Consider the following 6,000-nt stretch of genomic DNA (forward strand, 5'->3'; position numbering starts at 1 on the left):
TCGATACTAAGATTGAGCCTGAATTAGAATGATGATGAGCTGTTCAGTCATGTTTTTCCCTTCTGTCAACAAAATAATGTTTTGTGTACTGTTATATTTGCATGGAACAAATGTTCAATTTCCCATTAAATATTTATGTATTTACTCACATTGAGTTCTAATGAACAGCAAAATGGTAACGCTTATTTTGTTGAAATACTCACCTTGTGTTTCCCTCAACCTTTTTTTCCTATGTATGCATACAGAATATTTTAATAAAAACCTGTATAATGACCACCTATATTCAATAATTATTAACATTTTAGCATATTTGTTTTATCAATCTATTCAGCTATCTATTGAGCTACATAAATCCAAGTATCTACCTTTCTATATTTTCTTTCAAAGTAAGTTTCTGACATCTTGGCAATGCATCACTAAAGTCTTCAAGATGAATTTTTAAATATCATAATGTTACCCGATTTTATTTAAGTTCTTGGCTATGCTGCAGAAATGAATTTCAAGAGCACATTAGGTGAGTTAGACCAGTAATCTATTCAGGTAAGGAGGGAAGAGAAATGAGAGAAAATAACAGATCAGGGGTCCCAGGCAGAGAGAAAGGAGTTGAAAAATGATAAAGCAGACTGATTTACAGGCTACAATTCCCCTTTATAGGTTATAAATCCCAGGTTTACTTGAGTAGTGATCCAAGTCGGGGAGAAGACAGCCAGAGACAGGGTCCATGAGAGAGAGATTGGGCCCTGGTTGCCTGCCTTTTTGAACTATTGATTATTCCACCCCTTTGCTATTGGCAGGGGAGGAGTTTCGCTGTTTACTGTTTTGATTGCTTATTTCACTCATCAGTTTCCCAGGAGGGCCCAAAGATAAAATCCTTGGAGAATATCTGGGGCTTCTCCTGGCATCCGGAGGAAGTCTTCTTCTGAGGAGCTGCTTGTTACTCGTTTGGTACTCAAGATATGATCAGGTAGTTCCATTAGACCTAACATCTCTCCCAGGCATGGAATGGAAACATATTGAAATATCTGCACACAATTGAGCAAGAGGGGAAAAGGAGGGATTAGGCAAGGGCTGGAATATGGCCATTGAGCATGTCTGTGACTTCCACAATAGATGTAGACTAGCCTGCTTAGCAACTGAAGCCCAGCTTCAAATTATCTCAATCAAAATTGAATAAAGATGATATGAGATTGCTAGGTGTCAGCTGAAAGCAAAGTAAATTCTCTCTGGAAAAGGTAGCATCTTTCAGAGTATTAAATTATACCTAAGTTTTCATATATAATGTCTTCAAGTGATTTTTTTAAAAGGAAAAAAGATACTGTTCTTAAAATGATAATTTAAAAAACTGTAAAAACACATCTACAAATTCAGCTTCCAATATGCCCAAGTAAGTTTCTAAGCGATAACCATAAACTCTGGACAAAATCCAAACACATAAATAAACTTACACATAGTAGACAGAATGAAAAACAGCTGAGAGATTCTGCAAGGGAATATTCAACTGAAAGAAAGAAGTAGAGCTGGGTGAATTTCCCATTTTTACATGGTACAGCCTGAGGGAAGGTTGTAGTCAGCACCTTTGCAGTACAGTTAAACCTCTTTTAATAAAGCTCTCAGCCATTCTAACCTGAGGAACCATTGAGGAGAATATGGGACAAGCACATCAGCCGGAAAAAAAAAAAAGGAGTGGGGAAGATCAAAATGAAGACAGCAAAAAGAGGGGGCCTCAAATCTTGAGCATAAATTTTACTCAAACCTCCAGATGCCTCTTAAGTTTCAATATATTGAGCATTCAAAACAACCAAGATAAGGATAAAATAACTGAACTGAGATATGAACTTCCACCAAATAACAGTCGAGTATAAGTCAACCAAGTTGTTAGCCAAAAAATAAAACTGGGGATTGTAAGAAAATCCAGAGATGTCTAGGATATAAACCAACATTACTTGCTATACAAAGAACAAAAAGAATGTGATCCAGACCCATTCTCAAGAGAAAAGACAATCAACTAATCTTGAGTCTGAGATGATCCAGATGTTGGAATTAATAGACAACCACTTTAAATAAGCTATTAGAATGTTGCTAAAGTACATAATGGAAAAATAAACTTATAATGAATAAAAACATAAAATATTTAGAAACTATAAAAGAAAAACATTGAAATTGTAGACAGGAAATTCAATATCTGAAATAAAAACTTCACAGAGTGGACTTAAAAACAATACTGAATTGACAGTACAAAATATCAGTAAGTATTTAAAAAATCAATAGAAATCATCCTATCTAATTGAAAAAGAAAACAATTATTGAAAAAATAGAGCCAGTAAGAATGGGAAATAATAGCAAATGTTCTATATATGTAAATAGAGTCCCTGAAAGAAAGGAGAGAATGTGAAAGAAAGAAAATATTTGCAGACATAAAGGCAAATTTAATGATGTAAATTAATGTACAAGTTCTAGAATATTATTAAATTTCAAACAAGACAAAAGAAAATCATACACAAATACTTAAAAACAAAGAAAATGAGAAAATTTCAAAAGCAGCCAAAGAAAAATGATACATCTCAAACAGGGAAATAACAATTTCAATGACTGCTCACTAGTCATTAGAAAATATAGAGCCTGGAAGATAATAGACAATAATTCTTAAGTACTGATACATAGCATTCCCAACTCAAAATAGTATATAACCAATGAAAATATCCTTAAAGAAGAAAAGCAAAACAAGCACAAGAAAACTAAGATAATTAAGATAATTCATCCCCAACAAACCTACACTATGAGAACTGCTAAAGGAAGTCATTCATACTGAAGGGAAATAATATCAGATGGAAACTCAGATCTTCAGGAGAGAATGATGGGCATCAGAAATGGTAAATATTTTAGCAAGTATAAAAGATTCTCTTTTTTTCTTGTTAATTTCTTTAAAATACATATCATGATATTGGTATGCATCTGCTATGAATTTTTATCCATGCTTTCTTCTTCCTCTGAGTTTTCACCCAGTGTCCAACTCTCAATCATCTGAACTGAAAAAGGAAGCATTCACCACCTGAGCATAAGCTCTTGCAAACCAGTGACTCCTTTCATGTGACACAAAACCTGCCTGTCACATTACTAACTGTAGATTCTTCTCATTATAGGTAAATGCTACTTGAAGATAAAGCCAAAGAACAAAAGTAAAGTTAGTATATAACTATAGTCTAAATGGTTTTTTTATGGCAGATGAAGTGGAAAGTCAGTTTAGCAGGATGATGTCCCTCTGTCTTTGTGGAATAAGCCTATACCATTGGGATTGACTTTCCATTTCCAGGGACATTTCCTTCCCACCTATAATAGGTTTATACCCACAGGAATGGATTAACGCTAAAGACATGATTTTCTGGGGCCCATAAAAGCCTCAAATTACCACATCACCCAACTTCTAGGACATCAAACCCACAAGGTTTCTTGCTGGTTTTGGTATACTAAAAATGACCGCAAATTCTTTGACATTCATTCCATCAGGAGATGGTATCCATGGTCTTTCCTTTTGAATCTGGACAGTATTGTGATGGCTTTAAACAATAGAATATGGGGAAATTATATCATGCCAGTTTTAGGGCCTGCTTAGGATTCTGGGTCCTTCCACTTCCTGTCTCTAATAAACTTGCTATGAGGAAGTCTGAACAACCCTATTGAAAAGCCCATGTATCATGGAACTGAGGTCCACAGCCTACAGTCTCAGCTGATCTCCCAGACAACAGCCAGCACCAACTTGCTAGTTAGCCATCTTTTAATTGGATACTCCAGTCCCACTTAAGCCTTCTTAATTGAAATCAAGAGGATCAAAGAAGCACCAGCCTATCAATTCTACCCAAATTGCTAGCTTGCGAGCAAAATTACTTTTTCTTTTAGGCCAGTAAGTTTATAGCAGTTTGTTATGCAGTAATAGCTAGAATACCAGGAATCTTTTATCAAATGAAATGTGCGTTGAAAACCGATCTTTATCCTTCTATAAATATTAAAAATAATACATATTCACTTGGTAAAGAGGGTCTGTAGTTACCATTCTAAGTATAGACTTACCCATTGAACTATCAGAATTGAGAAAATCAAGAGTTTAGAGAGAAACTGGAAAAGAGAGAGTAACACAGGCTCAAATCAATAGGTCAATTACCTATTGATGTAAGTGCAAACTCCATTTTGGGATACACACAAGGCCCTTCATGTATAACTTCAAATTACCTTCCACTATTCTCCTAAAATACAAGTCATAAAGAACTAGCATTGCTCTCCCAACTCCACATGCTTTTCCAGTTTCATCTGCTACTCTGTCTCTGTTGAGGCCCCTTTAAAATATCCAGAAGCACAATGAATAATCTTTGTTGACAGATGTGACAATGCCATATAAGTAAATCCAAACCTGATTACAAGCCAAGAATTAATATTCTACCTCTTTGCAAGCAGGAAGAATTATCTAGTTTCATGTCAGGCAGAAAACACAATGGTGTTTATCTGGTAAATAGAATTTGAAAAAATAAAATGATTATTTGGAGATCAGGTTTCCTTTTGTTCTTATTTATTTTGTTAGCTTTTGCTTTCTGAATATGTTATCTAAAATTTTAAAAATAAAAAAATCCATGAAGTATCAAAAAGTTTCCTAAATAAAAGTGTTAGCAAGTACACATATTTACAGATTAAACAGAATTCCAGCATTACAGGATATTATTTATAGTCATTGGTTTGGACAGTTGTTTTTCAAATGAAAGTGATCATTCTTTATTTTCTAAGAAATGTTCCTTTAAAAAAGAAAATTAAAAATTTGAGATAAAAATATAAAATTGAGATGAGCTGGTTTTAGACTGAGTCAATATTCTGCCATATTTATCCCTCGATTTTGTATTTTAAAAATTTTACACAAAAAATCAAGGGAACCCAAGATATTTTAGACTGGAAAGAACAAGAAGACACATGATAAATTTTAAAGACTTTTAATGTGGGACAATATTCTTAAACTTTATCAATTAAATAGAAAAATAGCTTTTCTCTGAATTGAATGTCAGTGAGGTAACCTTTTATTAACCTTTGAAGTCTACTTTTAAACTGAGGAGAAGATGATGTATAAAATGAGATATAGATACTGTGATTGTGGGGATAGAGAGAAAAGCAAAAAGGAGGATAGGCAGAAAGTGCTCCCCTCCTCCCCACAGCAATCCTTGAAGTAGATGCATGCTTTAAGACTTACCCTTCTGTCATTACTTCGCAATCAAGACCTCTTAAACTATAAAATAGTAAATAGAAATTATAAATTTAGTTCAAAGAACTATTATAATATTTCTTCTCTTAAAAAAGAAAGAGAAAGAAAGCAAGAAAGCAAGAAAGCAGAAAGCAAGAAAGAAAAATAAAGAAAGAAAAAGAAAACAGTTTCTGCCATGTTGAATTCTTCAAAGCAGTGTCTCTGGTCTTTTAAGACCAGAAGTGGAAAGCATTGAAATATCTCACAAATCCTTTATTCATTTGATTTACTCTCCTTTCTTGGCTCAACTAGAATTGGACTCAACTTTAAATAATCTAAGAAAAATAGAATATGTGATCATTCTAAATGTAAATTTTAGGCATTGTGATATCTAGTAGACTTATTTCCTCAGATTATAAGAATAAAGTTACTACAGAGTACTTTAGTGTCAAAAGGACTTTCAACCAATAATTTTTAGATTAGCAGTTCTAGCACAAAAAACATAGCTATAAAATCTGATATTTGTTATTTTTCAATGTCCTTTTCTCATTAGAAAAGTCAAAAATAATTTGGCTCAGGATGGACTTACTCCCAACTAAATCTTTGTGGCAATGAACATTTCTTGCCTTATGTTAATATTTTTGAAGTTTTATCATTCCAACTGAATTGTAAATACATCAAAAGAAGCACATTGACTTACAAAATTATATAAATACCTTTCATAAGGCCTCGAAACAATATTGGTGGATCTGTTATTTACTATACATATAACAGGAGAAATAGTA

The sequence above is a fragment of the Dasypus novemcinctus genome, chromosome 13, assembly GCF_030445035.2.
Source record: "Dasypus novemcinctus isolate mDasNov1 chromosome 13, mDasNov1.1.hap2, whole genome shotgun sequence".
NCBI classification, from domain to species: domain Eukaryota; kingdom Metazoa; phylum Chordata; class Mammalia; order Cingulata; family Dasypodidae; genus Dasypus; species Dasypus novemcinctus.